Source organism: Lolium rigidum, chromosome 7 (assembly GCF_022539505.1).
Source record: "Lolium rigidum isolate FL_2022 chromosome 7, APGP_CSIRO_Lrig_0.1, whole genome shotgun sequence".
NCBI lineage: Eukaryota > Viridiplantae > Streptophyta > Magnoliopsida > Poales > Poaceae > Lolium > Lolium rigidum.
In genome coordinates this window covers 158,948,190-158,969,184 of record NC_061514.1, presented here as the reverse complement: position 1 = coordinate 158,969,184, position 20,995 = coordinate 158,948,190, and positions in this window count along the sequence as shown.

The window sequence follows — 20,995 nt, the reverse complement described above, 5'->3', positions numbered from 1 at the left end:
CATCTTAGAAATCCACGAAGCTTCCAGAACACCCGGGAGGGACCAGAGGAGAGCCACAGGGGGCCCACACATGGGGCTGGTGCGGCCCAAGGGGGGGCGCGTGACAACGTATTAACTTGTCAATGCCTATAAGTAGTAGACTAGGGTTTCGTTGGATGTAGAGGGCAAGTAGATCTCGAAGGTTTCAGCCGAAAAGTACTCGACGATGTAAAACTAGGGTTTGTCAAACAATGATTTGATCCTTTCTTTGTCCCTCGACTCCCCCTTATATAGGAGGTGGAGCCGAGGGATTCGTGATTTACAAGTTTACGGAGTCCGGGAGGGTTTCTAACCCTCCCGCAAGATTACAAATAATGCCTCCTATTACAACTCTAGCTTTCCTTAGTAATATCTTGGGCTTTCGAATCTTCTTATCCTTCGGGTCGTGGGCCTTCGATAAACCCCGGGTATCTTCTTCGGCGAGCCCATTGGGGATGCCTATGTCGATAGCCCCCGAGATTTTGTTTGAATCGTAGAGTCAAGGAAAATCTCCACCTTTATATTTATTCATCAACTCGAACTTTATCACATATCTTTGCATATGAATTTCTATATTGTACGGGGATAATGGTAGTTGGGGCTAGTTCATCCGACGGATCGTGTACTAGTTAACCGCTCTAGTGGCAATCCGCAAAAACCTACTTCAAGATCACGTCCCTGGACATGACCTCGGAATACTGGTGTAAACTTCGACAGGTGCCGCTTAAGGTCTTACCATTCTGTCGAGTCCCAGTCATATTTATCGGGTACCTAACGCGTCTGTTAGGATTTTTCTTCTATCTGTTGATACGGAAAAAAGTAGCAAACCGACGTCAGAGACGGCGCTACGCCAAACAGAACGGATCCGGGGTCTTACCTTCGCAAAGTTTTGCGGCATTCAGAAATTGTTCGCAACTTTGGCGTTCTGAGAATATATTGTCGAGTGCTTATTCGGCTGTTGGAATAGCACATTTTATCGAGTCAATGTATGACTTATATTGTTTTCCCGATGGGAGTATATGTAGAGTTATTTGTATAATTCGAAATATACTCACTTCTTTTTTTCTTCTCTCTCTTTTTTTTATAATTTCATCGGACACGTGAACAGCGTTCCCGATGGGAGTAGCCCCCGAGGCTACAGCCAAGGACTTGTGCTTGGTTGTAAGCTCAACATTCTAATGCCTCATGTCGCTATATTGTCTTTCTTTTTCGAGGTTTCATATCTGTCGGGTGCGCGAACAGCGTTCCCGATGGGAGTAGCCCCCGAGGCTATGAACAAATGCTTGCGTTTGGTCATAGGCTCTCGCCATTTCTATTTTGCCATATTCGAATGTTTCTTTTTTCTAAAGTAGCCCCCGAGCATTTGAGCAAATACTTGTATTTATTCAAAGGCTCTCGAGATAAACCATAATCTTCTGGTGTCGCCGTTCTTGCAAAGCTTCATAGCCGAGAGTTTCTTTTACCAAGGTGACATCACTCGCCGACGACGACCACGACCAATGTATCGAGAAGACGCGAGAACCGCTTATCTCTCTGCCTTGTGGGCCCGAAAATCCTGTCATTTTGACACGTTGTGCAAGTGGGGGACACACGTCCTCCGCTTTTCCTGGTTGAGGTACCCCTTTGTGACATTTGGTTGAAACATATGCTATGCAATGATAATCCATGTTAATCCAAGCTAATTAGGACAAGGTGCGAGCACTATTGGTATACTATGCATGAGGCTTGCAACTTATAGGATATCTTATACATAACACATATGCTTTATTACTACCGTTGACAAAATTGTTTCTACGTTTTCAAAATAAAAGCTCTAGCACAAATATAGTAATCCATGCTTCCTCTCGCGAAGGGCCATTCTTCTACTTTTATGTTGAGTCAGTTTACCTACTTCTTTCTATCTTAGAAGCAAACACTTGTGTCAACTGTGTGCATTAATTCTTACATGTTTACTTATTGCACTTGTTAGATTGCTTTATGTTGACAACTATCCATGAGATATACATGTTACAAGTTGAAAGCAATTGCTGAAACTTATATCTTCCTTTGTGTTGCTTCAATGCCTTTACTAAGAACTTATTGCTTTATGAGTAACTCTTATGCAAGACTTATTGATGCTTGTCTTGAAAGTACTATGCATGAAAAGTCTTTGTTATATGGTTCAGTTGTTTACTCATTGTCTTTACCATTGCTTTGAATCGCTGCATTCATCTCATATGCTTTACAATGTATGATCAAGATTATGATAGCATGTCACTTCAGAAATTATCTTTGTTATCGTTTACCTACTCGAGGGCGAGTAGAAACTAAGCTTGGGGATGCTTGATACGTCTCAAACGTATCTATAATTTCTTATGTTCCATGCTACTTTTATGATGATACTCACATGTTTTATACACATTATATGTCATTATTATGCGTTTTCGGAACTAACCTATTGACGAGATGCCGAAGGGCCGTTCTGTCGTTTTCTGCTGTTTTTGGTTTCGAAATCCTAGTAAGGAAATATTCTCGGAATCGGACGAAATCAACGCCCAGCATCTTAGAAATCCACGAAGCTTCCAGAACACCCGGGAGGGACCAGAGGAGAGCCACAGGGGGCCCACACATGGGGCTGGCGCGGCCCAAGGGGGGGGGGGGGCGCGTGACAACGTATTAACTTGTCAATGCCTATAAGTAGTAGACTAGGGTTTCGTTGGATGTAGAGGGCAAGTAGATCTCGAAGGTTTCAGCCGAAAAGTACTCGACGATGTAAAACTAGGGTTTGTCAAACAATGATTCGATCCTTTCTTTGTCCCTCGACTCCCCCTTATATAGGAGGTGGAGCCGAGGGATTCGTGATTTACAAGTTTACAGAGTCCGGGAGGGTTTCTAACCCTCCCCGCAAGATTACAAATAATGCCTCCTATTACAACTCTAGCTTTCCTTAGTAATATCTTGGGCTTTCGAATCTTCTTATCCTTCGGGTCGTGGGCCTTCAGTAAACCCTGGGTATCTTCTTCGGCAGGCCCATTGGGGATGCCTATGTCAGTAGCCCCCGAGATTTTGTTTGAATCGTAGAGTCAAGGAAAATCTCCACCTTTATATTTATTCATCAACTCTGAACTTTATCACATATCTTTGCATATAAATTTCTATATTGTACAGGGATAATGGTAGTTGGGGCTAGTTCATCTGACGGATCAGGTACTAGTTAACTGCTCTAGTGGCAATCCGCAAAAACCTACTTCAAGATCACGTCCCTGGACATGACCTCGGAATACTGGTGTAAACTTCGACAGGTGCCGCTTAAGGTGTAACCATTCTGTCGAGTCCCAGTCATATTTATCGGGTACCTAACGTGTCCGTTAGGATTTTTCTTCGTATCTGTTGATACGGAAAAAAGTAGCAAACCGACGTCAGAGACGGCGCTACGCCACACAGAACGGATCCGGGGTCTTACCTTCGCAAAGTTTTGCGGCATTCAGAAATTGTTCGCAACTTTGGCGTTCTGAGAATATATTGTCGAGTGCTTATTCGGCTGTTGGAATAGCACATTTTATCGAGTCAATGTATGACTTATATTGTTTTCCCGATGGGAGTATATGTAGAGTTATTTGTATAATTCGAAATATAATCACTTCTTTTTTTCTTCTCTCTTTTTTTTTTTATAATTTCATCGGACACGTGAACAGTGTTCCCGATGGGAGTAGCCCCCGAGGCTACAGCCAAGGACTTGTGCTTGGTTGTAGGCTCAACATTCTAATGCCTCATGTTGCTATATTGTCTTTCTTTCTCGAGGTTTCATATCTGTCGGGTGCGCGAACAGCGTTCCCGATGGGAGTAGCCCCCGAGGCTATGAACAAATGCTTGCGTTTGGTCATAGGCTCTCGCCATTTCTATTTTGCCATATTCGAATGTTTCTTTTTTCTAAAGTAGCCCCCGAGCATTTGAGCAAATACTTGTATTTATTCAAAGGCTCTCGAGATAAACCATAATCTTCTGGTGTCGCCGTTCTTGCCAAGCTTCATAGCCGAGAGTTTCTTTTACCAAGGTGACATCACTGCTGACGACAGCCACGACCAATGTATCGAGAAGACGCGAGAACCGCTTATCTCTCTGCCTTGTGGGCCCGAAAATCCTGTCATTTTGACACGTTGTGCAAGTGGGGGACACACGTCCTCCGCTTTTCCTGGCGCACGTACTGTAGCCGCTGTGCTTTCTCGTCTATATGAAATTACTTTTTACCCCTTGTCCACGTGTATACCATCTGTTCCGCAATCTCTCAATCCAACGGTGCGTCCGTTCAGCGCACATCTATATAAGGGTATCGTCTTCCTCCTCTAATCCGTTCGCTTGCGCCGCACCTCTGCTGCTCCTCTCCAAGATCCTCCATTGCTCTTATTGCTTCAAGCGCGCAGCCATACTCACTCTCTTTGCCGCCAATCTCATTGATGCCTCCGCGCAAGCTCACGAAGCACATCACACCCGAGTCGAGGATGGCGACTGAAGATCTGGGGAACACGGAGTGGGAGAGATCCAGAATCTCCCCTCAAGACATCAACCTGCTGAAGAGGTTGGGGATCAGCACGAAAGAGGGTGCGCTTCGCTTTCCCAGTGAAGAAAGCTATCCAACTCCTCCAATGGAATATCGGGTCAGTTTCGTCGACCACCTCATCTGTGGTCTTTCTGCCCCCATTCACAATTTCTTAAGGGGATTGCTTTTTATGTACGGATTGCAACTGCATCATCTCACTCCCAATTCCATCCTCCACATCTCCATCTTTATCACGATTTGCGAAGCTTTCCTTGGAGTCCAGCCTAACTGGGCTCTATGGAAACGCATTTTCTTCTGTCGCCGTAATGGCTCCCACGGCGTCGCCTATAACATTGGCGGCGTTGTCATCTGCGTCCGTCCCGACGTCGAATATTTCGACGTCAAATTCCCCGACTCAGTACAAGGGTGGCGAAAAAAGTGGTTGTATATTCATGAGGAGAACCATGGCTCTGTTGAAACAACATTCCTCCTTTTGATGGCACCGAGAAAATCTGCCGCCGGCGTTCCTGGGATGCAGAAGCTACCGACGAAGAACAAACGGCGACAGAAGCTTTAATGACACGCATTCGCCAACTCCAAAATACCCGAGGTCAGGAACTATCGGGTGTCCAAATCACAGCGTACTTCCTTAGGACTAGGGTGCAACCCCTGCAAGCTCGCAAGAATCCCCTCTGGAAATATGCTGGCGACAAGGATGAAGATCGTTTGTCAGTGGATTTGCCAGTCAAGGATTTAGAAAAACTTGTCCGTAAAATCTCCTCCCTCAACAAGAAAGATCCTGTCCCCTCGTCTTGTCGCGTAAATCCGTATAGCGCTACCAACGCGCTCCCTGAGGTAATGTTTGCCTGCATTTTTTTTCTCGAGAACAAATTTTTGTTGACATCCTTCCTATAACTTTTTTGTCGACATTCTTCTTTTTTGCAGAATCACCCAACTCTTGTTTGTCTTCCTCCCCTTCCTGAAGGTGGAGAGGTCGAAGAACGGGCTGTTGTCACCGACGACAACCAGGGTACTTCTCGCCCTGAGAGTGAAACCGCGGGTTCTCGAAAATCTGCGGTATCCTCTGAAAAGGAAGATTCCGAGGCTACCGGATCGGCACACTCTCCTCCTCCAGCTACTTCTCCCAGAAACAAGAGAAAGCGGGATGAAGTTTTCAACTCCGGCCCCTCCAAGACCGGCACGCCTCCTGCCGAAGAAGTTGCTCCTACCGAAAAAAGGACAACTTTCGACCCTTACACCGATGCTCTCGTCAGCTCGTAAGTTCCTGCCGCTATTTTTGTTGTTTGCCAATGCTTGTTTCGACTATATTGTTTACTGTTTTGTCGCTTTTTGGTAGTGATGATGAGGATGATATTCAACCTATTGACACGACTGCTCGAACGAGCACGTCCCGTACAGTAGTTGTTTCTGAAGCTCCTCCTGATGAGGATGAATATTCTCTTCCTCAACGAGATGCAGAGCATCCTACTCCAATTGCCAGCCCCCGAGCCTCTTCCCCAAAGAGGGCTAGGGTAGAATCATCCAAGGAACTGCTTCTGCTGGCTGGTAGTTCCACTACTTCTTCATTGGATGATGTAAGATTTTGTACCGTTCTTCTCTCGAATATTTCAACATTTGTCGACTTCCCTTTGTTTCTTGCATAAATCCTGTCGAACTTTTCCTTCTATATTGGCTTTTCCTTTTTCTTTTGCTCGTTCTTCAGCCTCTGATTCAGGAATTTGTTCGCCTCGGTACTCAATTCATTGGGTACCGCGATCATGAAATAAACTTAAAGGTACTACTTTTTTCCTTGTTCTTTCTGGTACATATACTCCTTTATTTTTGCCGTGTCGTTTACCTGTCGTTTATTTTTACCAGAAACTCTTGCCGAAGCCAACAAAAGCGCTGACGCTCTTGCTGTTAAGTTAGAGCAAAGCGAAACAGCTCGCAAGAAAGCTGAAGCGGATGCTGCTACCGTTGAAGACTTGCGGAAAAGGCTTCATGCCGCGGAAACTTCTCTGAGCGAGCATATAACCGAACAATCTGCTCGCGAAGAGGCGGTTATCAAGCGCCTGGCGTCGCAGAGCCGTCGTTTTGCCAGTAAGTGCCCAAACTATTTTGACTTCCTTGAACTTCTCCTGTCTTGCTTTTTTATCAATAAATTTTTGCCTTAGCAGGAAAAACGGGTCAAGAATATGAACTTAGGGATCCTGAGAACGATCCTCTTCTTGACGCGCTTTCTCTCCTTGAGATTCATGGAGACGAGGCACGCGACGGTCTTGCTGAAGCTGAGGCGGGGTTGTGGCAGCTATACCCTTATTTCTTCCCGAAGAAAGAACAACCCGCACCGTTTCTTGCTCTCGCCAAGTGCTTCAATTCTAAAGATAATCTCGGGCTCAAACTTCGCCAAGAAGGATTGAAGGTTGGCGTTGAAGGCACTATTGCTCTGGTTGCCGACAGCCAACAGAATGTCGACTGGACAAGGGTTGGCGACACGCAGGAGATGGAGACCAAGAAATGGCAATCGCTGATCAAGGCTGCGAAGCCAAACTCAAAGAAGGTCCTCGCCTATCTTGGATGCAAGCCAACTCCAGCTCCAAGTTCATCAAAGCCGGAGGTCAAGTAGACCAACTTTTCCTTCTCTGTCGTTCTCTTTTGGTGCTGTCGCCTTTTATAGATTTGGCGACAATTGACCTCTTGGTTCATTAGGAACCATCCTTTTGTAATAGATATGTAAATATGCCGAATATGAATGGAAGTCTATTTTGCTTGATGATTGATGTCGAGCCTTTTCTTTTCAGTTGATATTTGATAACTATACTCCAACTCCTGCTCCTTCCGATAATTTGCCTACTTCTTCTCGCCCGAGGAAAGTGCTTGTTAGTACTGAACTTGGTGAAGATTCCTCGAGTGGAAATTTATCGCAAGATTTGGAAGAACTTCGTCAACAGCTTCAGTATGCGAAGAAGCAAACACTTAAGATGATGGAGCAATCTCGTAAGGCATCCGGAGCAGAAAATATTGCACTTCAACAAGCTCAAGAAGCCATGGCTGCCAAGGAAGCCGCCGTTTCCGAAGCTGAAAAGGCGACCACTCGAGAGAATTTTATGCTTGATTTGATGAATGAAGCTAGTGTGGATATGTCAGGTATGCTTTTCCAAATCAAAACTTCTATCTTCCTGCTGTATCCTTTTTTTTAAATTCCTGTGCTGTCGTCAAATAGGTTCCTTTCTCGACGCTGCTGCTGAGGAAGAGAGGGTAAAGGCAAGGAAAAATCTTCTTGTTAACCTTTCTCTTGATCATGGTTCTCTATTCTAGGCCACTCCAGAGCGAACCCGACAAATTGTTAGGTTTCAAGACCGCGCCTGTCAGGTTCGCGAGTTCCTTGATTTCTGTACCAGAACATTGACCCTGGTTTACAACACGATGTTTCCTCGGAACGAGGCACCCGCCACTATTCTTGGTTTGTTGGAGAAGTTTCAAGATGCCCCTCGTATCCATCACTTTGTGCGAGCTCAACTATCTGCTGGTGCCAGGTTTGCTATGATGATGATCAAAATCTGCTATCCCAAGTTTGACATGAGCCAAATTGTTACCAAGTGCTTAGCCAAGATGGCGAAAATGAAAAGGGATGTCAGCAAAATTGATGATCATGTAACCCCTCTTGCAGAAGATATGATGGATGAACTTCTTCGGATGGACTCTGAGTTCTTCGAAAGGGGCAGCTATGCTGAACATAGTACTCGTATGCAAATACTGGACGGATGACCATAGATAATATACTGAGCCGCAATTGACTTTCTTTCTCTTTTAACCTGTCGATTTTTCTTGGGAATGGCGTCCTGTATTATTGTAAACATATACTATATTGTAAAGTTGGAAATATTTCTATTTTTCTTCCTCAAGCCCCCGAGTTTTTCGGTGGTAACTCTCTTTATTGTGTATGCGAGGTTGTAAACCAAGGCACCCAAATTCTTATTGAATATACTATATTTGCGGGTACAAGCCCCCGAGTATTTTGTTCTTTTGCTGATTGCTATTTTGTACCTTCTTTTTATTTAGCGAGGTATTTGATACCAAGGCGAAATATTTCTTGCCAGTTAGATTCATCTATGTTGTGTATATATTGTAACTTCGAGGCGTACATCCCCGAGCATGTCGAAGAAAAAGATATGTATCTCCACTATCTTTATTATATTGCAGCACCGCGAGCCCGCCTCATGAAAAACATTTCCCGGCCCCACTCGGTGCCCCAAAAAAGGAAAAAAGTGCGTCTGGAAACTCGCGGGCGTTTCAGTACATTGTAATTTTACAAGGAGGACTATATTTCGACACTAAGCGTAAAAACGCCTTAGCTGTGCCACGTTCCAGGGGTTTTTCTCGGGAACCCCTGTCTTCTTATCCTTGATCCTGTACGCTCCTCCTTCGATGACTTCCGTGACGATGTAAGGGTCAAGCCATGGCGATTTGAGTTTTTCAGTACGTTCTTGATTGAGTCGCAGAACTAAATCTCCAACCTGAAAGGATCTTGGTCGCAGACGTCGACTGTGATAGTTTTTCAGGTCTTGCTGATATTTGGTGACCCCTGACAATACTTCGTCTCTGGCTTCGTCCAATGCGTCGACACCGTCCTCTAGTGCCTTCCTTGAAGCCTCCTCATCATATTCCGTGACTCTTGGAGTCATGCTCTATCTCTATTGGTAGTACTGCCTCAGCTCCATGGACCAGAAAGAACGGAGTTTCTTGTGTCGCCGTATTTGGTGTTGTTCGGATACTCCACAGCACACTCGGTAGCTCCTCTGGCCAGGTATGTCGAGCCTTTTCCAATGGCCCTAGCAAACGCTTCTTGATACCATTGCAGATGATACCATTGGCTTTCTCGACTTGGCCATTAGTTTGAGGATGCGGAACTGACGCGAAGTGCAATTTGATGCCTACCTCTGCACAGTACGCCTTGAATTCCTTAGATGTGAAGTTGCTGCCATTGTCCGTGACGATGCTATGAGGTACTCCAAACCGAAAAACAATGCCCTTCACGAATTGTATTGCTGATGCTGCGTCTGGTGAATTTATCGGCTTTGCTTCTATCCACTTGGTGAATTTGTCGACAGCGACGAGCATGTACTCATATCCTCCTGGCGAAGCTTTGTGTAACTTCCCCACCATATCGAGACCCCACTGAGCAAAGGGCCAAGATAAGGGTATTGGCATCAGTTCTGCTGCCGGAGAGTGAGGTTTTGCGGCAAATCTCTGGCACGCGTCGCAAGTTCGTACTATCTCCTTTGCGTCCTCAATTGCTGTCAACCAGTAAAATCCAGCTCGAAATACCTTGGCAGCAATAGCTCGACTGCTCGTGTGATGACCACATATTCCCTCGTGCACGTCCTTCAGGATTATCCTTCCTTCTTCAGGTGTAACGCATCGCTGTAGCACACCCGAAATACTGCGTTTGTACAGCTCCCCTTTGACCACTGTAAAAGCTTTAGACCGTCGATAATTCGCCTTGCTTCAACTGGATCGTCGGGTATTGTTTTCCTTAGGATGTACGATATGTACGCCTGCATCCATGGAACTTGCACCATTAATATTAGATCTTGTTCCTCTTCCTCTTCCGATGTTTCTTTCGCAGCCCCCGAGGGTTTCTCATCCTTCTCCTTCTTTGTTGATTTCTTCTGCTTCGTGGATCTCTCTGTTATCTCCTCCCAGAACACGCCCGGAGGAATCGCGAGACACTGTGACCCGATGTTTGCAAGAACATCGGCTTCGTCATTGCTGAGCCTGCTGATGTGATTTACTTCGCATCCATCAAATAGTTTCTCGAGCTCGTTATATACTTCTTTGTATGCCACCATGCTATCATTGACTGCGTCACACTGGTTCATGACTTGCTGAGCCACCAATTGTGAGTCGCCAAAGATTTTTAGTCGAGTTGCTACAAGCTTTTGCCATCTTCATCCCGTGTATAAGAGCTTCGTATTCTGCCTCATTGTTAGACGCGTTTGGGAACGTCATCCGTAAGACATATTTTAGTTTGTCGCCTTCAGGTGATATGAGTATCACGCCTGCTCCAGCTCCCTCTAACCTCTTGGACCCGTCAAAGTTCATAGTCCAGGTTCTCGATAGATCTGGGGGTCCTGTATTTTGCAGCTCCATCCACTCTGCGATGAAGTATGGCAAAATTTGTGACTTTATTGCTTTTCTTTTTTCATACGTGATGTCCCGAGGAGAAAGTTCTATTCCCCAAAGGGAGACACGACCTGTGGCTTCTGGATTGTTGAGTATATTGGATAAAGGCGCCTCATTGACTACTATTATCGGGTGCGCCGAAAAATAGTGCCGCAATTTTCTTGCGGTTGTGAACACTCCGTATGCTAGCTTCTGGTACTGTGGGTACCTCTGTTTTGAAGGCGATAATACTTCACTTATGAAATATATCGGCCTCTGTACTCCGTGGAGTTTTCCTTCTTCCTCTCTTTCGACAACTAGTGCCGTGCTGACTACCTGGGGTGTGGCTGCAATGTATAGCAGGAGAGGTTCCTTCTCTTTTGGCGCCACCAAGATTGGTGGTGTCGAAATTGCACGTTTAAGATCCTCGAAAGCTCTATCTGCCTCCTCGTTCCACTGGAACTTATCTCCTTGTTTGATTAGGGCGTAGAATGGTAACGCCTTTTCTCCCAGTCTGGCGACGAATCTGCTTAAAGCTACGACTCGCCCAGTTAGCTGTTGTATTTCTTTCAACTTTGTTGGCTTCCTCATTGTTACGATAGCTTGGATTTTTTCGGGATTAGCTTCGATCCCTCTTGCTGAGACTAGGAACCTGAGAAGTTCTCCTGCAGTGGACGCCGAAAGAACACTTCGTCGGATTCAACTTGAGACAAAATTTGTCGAGGTTGTCGAAAGTTTCCTTCAAGTCCTCGATTAATGTTGCCCCCTTTTTTGATGTTATGACGACGTCGTCGATGTACACTTGTACATTTTTCCCAATCTGTGTTGCTAAACATTTCTGCATCATCCGCTGATATGTTGCTCCCGCGTTTTTCAGACCAAAAGGCATTGTTCGATAGCAAAACACGCCATAAGGTGTGATGAACGCTGTTTTGACTTCATCTTCTTCTTTCAATCTGATCTGGTTATAACCAGAGTAAGCATCCAAGAAGGAAAGACGTTCACATCCCGCCGTGGAGTCGATAATTTGATCGATCCTCGGGAGGGGAAGTTATCCTTTGGACAATGTTTGTTGAGACACGTAAAGTCGACACACATGCGAAGGACTTTAGTGTTTTTCTTCGGGACCAACACCGGGTTTGCGACCCACGTGGCCTCTCGTATGCAGCTCCTTGATGAAACCAGCTTCTCTCAATCTATCAATCTCTCGACAAGCATAGCTTTGCGGTTTGGCTCCGAAAAACGCCGCAAAGGTTGTTTGATTGGTCTCGCTATTGGATCCAAGTTTAAGTGGTGCTCGGCAAGTTCCCTGGGTACTCCTGGCATGTCAGCTGGACACCATGCGAAGATTTTCCAGTGCTCACGGAGGAACTCGACGAGCGCGTGATACGTCTCCGACGTATCGATAATTTCTTATGTTCTATGCCATATTATTGATGATACCTACATGTTTTATGCACACTTTATGTCATATTTGTGCATTTTCTGGAACTAACCTATTAACAAGATGCCGAAGTGCCGCTTGCCGTTTTCTCGCTGTTTTTGGTTTCAGAAATCCTAGTAAGGAAATATTCTCGGAATTGGACAAAATCAAAGCCCAGGGGCCTATTTTTCCACGAAGCTTCCAGAAGTCCGAAGACGAGATGAAGAGGGGCCACGGGGTGGCCAAACCCTAGGGCGGCGCGGCCCCACCCCTGGCCGCGCCGGCCTATGGTTTGGGCCCCCCGTGCCGCCTCTTGACTTGCCCTTCCGCCTACTTAAAGCCTCCGTGACGAAACCCCCGACACCGAGAGCCACGATATGGAAAACCTTCCGCAGACGCCGTCACCGCCGATCCCATCTCGGGGGATCCAGAGATCGCCTCCGCACTCCGCCGGAGAGGGGAATCATCTCCCGGAGGACTCTACGCCGCCATGGTCGCCTCCGGAGTGATGTGTGAGTATTCTACCCCTGGACTATGGGTCCATAGCAGTAGCTAGATGGTTGTCTTCTCCTCATTGTGCTTCATTGTTGGATCTTGTGAGCTGCCTAACATGATCAAGATCATCTATCTCGTAATTCTATATGTTGTGTTTGTCGGGATCCGATGGATAGAGAATACTATGTCATGTTAATTATCAAGTTATTATACATGTGTTGTTTATGATCTTGCATGCTCTCCGTTTCTAGTAGAGGCTCTGGCCAAGTTTTTACTTTTAACTCCAAGAGGGAGTATTTATGCTCGATAGTGGGTTCATGCTCGCATTGACACCTGGGACAAGCGATGTAAAGTTCTAAGGTTGTGTTGTGCTGTTGCCACTAGGGATAAAACATTGGCGCTATGTCCGAGGATGTAGTTGTTGATTACATTACGCACCATACTTAATGCAATTGTCTCGTTGTTTAGCAACTTAATACCGGAGGGGGTTCGGATGATAACTCGAAGGTGGACTTTTTAGGCATAGATGCAGTTGGATGGCGGTCTATGTACTTTGTCGTAATGCCCAATTAAATCTCACTATACTTATCATGTCATGTATGTGCATTGTTATGCCCTCTCTATTTGTCAATTTCCCGACTCGTAATTTGTTCACCCAACATGCTTTTATCTTATGGGAGAGACACCTCTAGTGAACTGTGGACCCCGGTCCATTCTTTTAATACCGAAATACAAATCTGCTGCAATACTTGTTTTACTATTTTCTCTGCAAACAATCATCTTCCACACAATACGGTTAATCCTTTGTTACAGCAAGCCGGTGAGATTGACAACCTCACCGTTTCGTTGGGGCAAAGTACTTTGGTTGTGTTGTGCAGGTTCCACGTTGGCGCCGGAATCTCCGGTGTTGCGCCGCACTACATCCCGCCGCCATCAACCTTCAACGTGCTTCTTGGCTCCTCCCGGTTCGATAAACCTTGGTTTCTTCTCGAGGGAAAACTTGCCGCCGTGCGCATCATACCTTCCTCTTGGGGTTGCCCAACGAACGTGTGAAATACACGCCATCAAGCTCTTTTCTCGGCGCCGCTGTCGGGAGATCAAGACACGCTGCAAGGGGAGTCTCCACTTCTCAATCTCTTTACTTTGTTTTTGTCTTGCTTTATTTTGTTTACTACTTTGTTTGCTGCATTATATCAAAACACAAAAAAATTAGTTGCTAGCTTTACTTTATTTACTGTCTTGTTTGCTATATCAAAAACACAAAAAAATTAGTTTACTTGCATTTATTTTATCTAGTTTGTTTTATTTACTATTGCTAAAATGGCCAACGCTGAAAATACTAAGTTGTGTGACTTCACTAGCACAAATAATAATGATTTCTTATGCACACCTATTGCTCCACCTGCTACTACAGCAGAATTCTTCGAAATTAAACCTCGCTTTACTTAATCTTGTTATGCGAGAGCAATTTTCCGGTGTTAGTTCCGATGATGCCGCTGCCCATCTCAATAATTTTGTTGAACTATGTGAAATGCAAAAATATAAAGATGTAGATGGTGACATTATAAAATTAAAATTGTTCCCTTTCTCATTAAGAGGAAGAGCTAAAGATTGGTTGCTATCTCTCGCCTAAGAATAGTATTGATTCCTGGACTAAATGCAAGGATGCTTTTATTGGTAGATATTATCCCCCGCTAAAATTATATCTTTGAGGAGTAGCATAATGAATTTTAAACAATTAGATAATGAACATGTTGCTCAAGCTTGGGAAAGAATGAAATCTCTCGGTTAAAAATTGCCCAACCCATGGATCGACTACTTGGATGATCATCCAAACCTTCTATGCAGGACTAAATTTTTCTTCGCGGAATTTATTGGATTCAGCTGCTGGAGGTACCTTTATGTCCATCACTCTTGGTGAAGCAACAAAGCTCCTTGATAATATGATGGTTAATTACTCTGAATGGCACACGGAAAGAGCTCCACAAGGTAAGAAGGTAAATTCTGTTGAAGAATCCTCTTCCTTGAATGATAAAGTTGATGCTATTATGTCTATGCTTGTTAATGATAGGACTAATGTTGATCCTAATAATGTTCCATTAGCTTCATTGGTTGCCCAAGAAGAACATGTTGATGTAAACTTCATTAAAAATAATAATTTCAACAACAATGCTTATCTGAACAATTCTAGTAATAACTATAGGCCATATCCTTATAATAATGGTAACGGTTATGCTAATTCTTATGGGAATTCTTACAACAATAATAGGAATACACCCCCTGGACTTGAAGCCATGCTTAAAGAATTTATTAGTACACAAACCGCCTTTAACAAATCTGTTGAGGAAAAGCTCAATAAAATTGATATTCTTGTTTCTAGAGTTGATAGTCTTGCCTCCGATGTTGATCTTTTGAAATCGAAAGTTATGCCTAATAGGGATATTGAAAATAAAATTGTTACTACAGCAAATGCCATCCAAGTTAGAATTAATGAGAATATAAGATTAATGGCTGAACCGCGTGCTAGGTGGGATAGAGAAGAAAATGAAAAACTAGCTAAGAAGGAAAATGTAGCTAAAGTTTGGACTATTACCACCACTAGCAATGCTAATGATTCATATGTTGCTGCACCTCCTACTATCCATGATAAAATAATTGGTGTTGGCAAAGCTTCTACTCCTAGTGCAAAGCGCGCAAAATTACCTGAAACCGCTAAAACCGTCGAAACCGCTTGTGATAAACCGCTGAAATTTTTTCCAACCTTGGGGATGATAATCCCATTGCTTTAGATTGTAATGATTTAGATTTTGATGATTGCCATATCTCTGAAGTTATAAAGTTCTTGCAAAAACTTGCTAAGAGTCCCAATGCTAGCGCTATAAATTTGGCTTTCACAAAACATATTACAAATGCTCTCATAAAAGCTAGAGAAGAGAAACTAAAGCTTGAAACTTCTATTCCTAGAAAGCTAGAGGATGGTTGGGAGCCCATCATTAAAATTAGAATCAAAGATTTTGATTGTAATGCTTTATGTGATCTTGGTGCAAGTATTTCCGTTATGCCTAAAAAAGTCTATGATATGCTTGACTTGCCACCATTGAAGAATTGTTATTTGGATGTTAATCTCGCTGATAATGCTAAAAAGAAACCTTTGGGGAAAGTTGATAATGTTCATATCATGGTTAACAATTACCTTGTCCCCGTTGATTTTGTTGTCTTGGATATTGAATGCAATGCATCTTGCCCCATTATATTGGGAAGACCTTTTCTTCGAACCGTTGGTGCTACTATTGATATGAAGGAAGGTAATATTAAATATCAATTTCCTCTCAAGAAAGGTATGGAACACTTCCCTAGAAAGAGAATGAAGGTACCTTATGATTCTATTATTAGAACAAATTATGATGTTGATGCTTCGTCTCTTGATGTTACTTGAGTTACACTTTCTGCGCCTAGCTGAAAGGCGTTAAAGAAAAGCGCTTATGGGAGACAACCCATGTTTTTACTCCAGTATTTTTGTTTTATATTTGTGTCTTGGAAGTTGTTTACTACTGTAGCAACCTCTCCTTATCTTAGTTTTATGATTTGTTGTGCCAAGTAAAGTCTTTGATAGAAAAGTAAGTACTAGATTTGGATTACTGCGCAGTTCCAGATTTCTTTGCCGTCACGAATCTGGGTCTATCTCCCTGTAGGTAGCTCAGAAAATTACGCCAATTTACGAGCATGATCCTCAGATATGTACGCAACTTTCATTCAATTTGAGCATTTTCGTTTGAGCAAGTCTGGTGGCCTAATAAAATCCATCTTTACGGACTGTTCTGTTTTGACGGATTCTGTCTTTTATTTCGCATTGCCTCTTTTGCTATGTTGGATGAATTTCTTTGATCCATTAATGTCCAGTAGCTTTATGCAATGTCCAGAAGTGTTAAGAATGATTGTGTCACCTCTGAACATGTGAATTTTTATTATGCACTAACCCTCTAATGAGTTGTTTCGAGTTTGGTGTGGAGGAAGTTTTCAAGGATCAAGAGAGGAGTATGATGCAATATGATCAAGGAGAGTGAAAGTTCTAAGCTTGGGGATGCCCCGTGGTTCACCCCTGCATATATTAAGAAGACTCAAGCGTTTAAGCTTGGGGATGCCCAAGGCATCCCCTTCTTCATCGACAACATTATCGGTTCCTCCCCGAAACTATATTTTTATTCGGCCACATCTTATGCACTTTGCTTGGAGCGTCGTTTGTTTTTGTTTTTTGTTTTGTTTGAATAAAATGGATCCTAGCATTCACTTTATGGGAGAGAGACACGCTCCGCTGTTGCATATGGACAAATATGTCCTTAGGTTCTACTCATAGTATTCATGGCGAAGTTTCTTCTTCGTTAAATTGTTATATGGTTGGAATTGGAAAATGCTACATGTAGTAACTCTAAAATGTCTTGGATAATTTGATACTTGGCAATTGTTGTGCTCATGTTTAAGCTCTTGCATCATATACTTTGCACCCATTAATGAAGAAATACTTAGAGCTTGTTAATTTGGTTTGCATATTTGGTTTCTCTAGAGTCTAGATAACATCTAGTATTGAGTTTTGAACAACAAGGAAGACGGTATGGAGTCTTATAATGTTTACCATATGTCTTTTATGTGAGTTTTGCTGTACCGTTCATCCTTGTGTTTGTTTCAAATAGCCTTGCTAGCCTAAACCTTGTATCGAGAGGGAATACTTCTCATGCATCCAAAATACTTGAGCCAACCACTATGCCATTTGTGTCCACCATACCTACCTACTACATGGTATTTATCCGCCATTCCAAAGTAAATTGCTTGAGTGCTACCTTTAAAATTCCATCATTCACCTTTGCAATATATAGCTCATGGGACAAATAGCTTAAAAACTATTGTAGTATTGAATATGTACTTATGCACTTTATCTCTTATTAAGTTGCTTGTTGAGCGATAACCATGTTTCTGGGGACGCCATCAACTATTCCTTGTTGGATATCATGTGAGTTGCTATGCATGTCCGTCTTGTCCGAAGCAAGAGAGATCTACCACCTTCATGGTTGGAGCATGCATGTTGTTAGAGAAGAACTTTGGGCCGCTAACTAAAGCCATGATTCATGGTGGAAGTTTCAGTTTGGACACATATCCTCAATCTCATATGAGAATAATAATTGTTGCCACATGCTTATGCATAAAAGAGGAGTCCATTATCTGTTGTCCATGTTGTCCCGGTATGGATGTCTAAGTTGAGAATAATCAAAAGCGAGAAATCCAAAATGCGAGCTTTCTCCTTAGACCTTTGTACAGAGCGGCATGGAGGTACCCCATTGTGACACTTGGTCAAAACATGTGCATTGCAAAGATCCGGTAGTCCAAGTTAATTAGGACAAGGTGCGGGCACTATTAGCATATTATGCATGAGACTTGCAACTTGTAAGATATAATGTACATAACTCATATGCTTTATTACTACCGTTGACAAAATTGTTTCATGTTTTCAAAATAAAAGCTCTAGCACAAATATAGCAATCGATGCTTTCCTCTTTGAAGGACCATTCTCTTTACTTTTATGTTGAGTCAGCTCACCTATTTCTCTCCACCTCAAGAAGCAAACACTTGTGTGAACTGTGCATTGATTCTTACATACTTGCATATTGTACTTGTTATATTACTCTATGTTGACAATTATCCATGAGATATACATGTTACAAGTTGAAAGCAACCGCTGAAACTTAATCTTCCTTGGTGTTGCTTCAATACCTTTACTTTGATTTATTGCTTTATGAGTTAACTCTTATGCAAGACTTATTAATGCTTGTCTTGAAGTACTATTCATGAAAAGTCTTTGCTATATGATTCACTTGTTTACTCATGTCATCACCATTGTTTTGATCGCTGCATCCACTACATATGTTTACAAATAGTATGATCAAGGTTATGATGGCATATCACTTCAGAAATTATCTTTGTTATCGTTTTACCTCGCTCGGGACGAGCAGTAACTAAGCTTGGGGATGCTTGATACGTCTCCGACGTATCGATAATTTCTTATGTTCTATGCCATATTATTGATGATACCTACATGTTTTATGCACACTTTATGTCATATTCGTGCATTTTCTCGGAACTAACCTATTAACAAGATGCCGAAGTGCCAGCTTGCTCGTTTTCTCGCTGTTTTTGGTTTCAGAAATCCTAGTAAGGAAATATTCTCGGAATTGGACGAAATCAAAGCCCAGGGGCCTATTTTTCCACGAAGCTTCCATAAGTCCGAAGACGAGACGAAGAGGGGCCACGGGGTGGCCAAACCCTAGGGCGGCGCGGCCCCACCCCCGGCCGCGCCGCCTATGGTTTGGGCCCCCCGTGCCGCCTCTTGACTTGCCCTTCCGCCTACTTAAAGCCTCCGTGACGAAACCCCGAGCACCGAGAGCCACGATACGGAAAACCTTCCGAGACGCCGTCACCGCCGATCCCAGTCTCGGGGATCCAGAGATCGCCCTCCGGCACCCTGCCGGAGAGGGGAATCATCTCCCGGAGGACTATACACCGCCATGGTCGCCTCCGGAGTGATGAGTGAGTAGTCTCACCCCTGGACTATGGGTCCATAGCGAGTAGCTAGATGGTTGTCTTCTCCTCATTGTGCTTCATTGTTGGATCTTGTGAGCTGCCTAACATGATCAAGATCATCTATCCGTAATTCTATATGTTGTGTTTGTCGGGATCCGATGGATAGAGAATACCATGTCATGTTAATTATCAAGTTATTACACTATGTGTTGTTTATGATCTTGCATGCTCTCCGTTATCTAGTAGAGGCTCTGGCCAAGTTTTTGCTTTTAACTCCAAGAGGGAGTATTTATGCTCGATAGTGGGTTCATGCCTCGCATTGACACTCGGGACAGGTGACGTAAAGTTCTAAGGTTGTGTATGTGCTGTTGCCACTAGGGATAAAACATTGGCGCTATGTCCGAGGATGTAGTTGTTGATTACATTACGCACCATACTTAATGCAATTGTCTCGTTGCTTTAGCAACTTAATACCGGAAGGGGTTCGGATGATAACCTCGAAGGTGGACTTTTTAGGCATAGATGCAATTGGATGGCGGTCTATGTACTTTGTCGTAATGCCCAATTAAATCTCACTATACTTATCATGTCATGTATGTGCATTGTTATGCCCTCTCTATTTGTCAATTGCCCGACTGTAATTTGTTCACCCAACATGCTTTTATCTTATGGGAGAGACACCTCTAGTGAACTGTGGACCCCGGTCCATTCTTTTAATACTGAAATACAAATCTGCCGCAATACTTGTTCTTTACTGTTTTCTTGCAAACAATCATCTTCCACACAATACGGTTAATCCTTTGTTACAGCAAGCCGGTGAGATTGACAACCTCACTGTTTCGTTGGGGCAAAGTACTTTGATTGTGTTGTGCAGAGTTCCACGTTGGCGCCGGAATCTCCGGTGTTGCGCCGCACTACATCCCGCCGCCATCAACCTTCAACGTGCTTCTTGGCTCCTCCTGGTTCGATAAACCTTGGTTTCTTTCTGAGGAAAAACTTGCTGCTGTGCGCATCATACCTTCCTCTTGGGGTTCCCAACGAACGTGTGAGTTACACGCCATCAATATGACATAAATTTAGACTGAAATTTGGCAACTTGAAAATGATTTTTGTGTTGACAATTGTAATGAGCCGAATCCGCTGCTAAACTTGAATGTGTATATGTTTTGTTTAACGAGATGAAATTCAGTTATGAATTTTTGTATCACAACCAAATTTAAGTTATTTTTTCACAAATGTAATTGGGTTATTTTGAAGCACTAGGAGCATTACAAGGCTCGAAACAAATAAAAAATTTCCTTTTTGCCGATTGTGGGAAAAACATGTCTATCTAATAGAAATACGAGTCACATATGGTTTCATGTAAACTCGGTAATACACAATCAAGTATGTATCGAGGGAAATTGACCCCTCATTAGTCAGACATGAAAAAATTTGTCGCTTCGCTGGGCAAAGCCTTGGTCTCCCATCGACCTTAGATAATTAGGGTTAGAGCTATCACTTCCTCAGGTCCTTCCATCCCAAGAGGTTTTCTCATAGCCATTGGTTGTTCCTTTGGTTTTAGGAAGAACAATAGGTAAAGGTCCAAGTGTGTATATTTATCAGTTGAACGATTGAGAATTGTTTAAATATTAACAATGCACGTTAAGAAGTTAAGAAAGGTTAACTATAAGATTCCTAATTCAAAACTTGAACTTCAGGCCATCGAAGCATGTCCTTATCTATTGCAAGCCAAACGTGTGAGCCATTTATAGAGACAATAAACATATCTTTTTTTTGCTTTATTAGTTCACACTTCAACTTTTGGA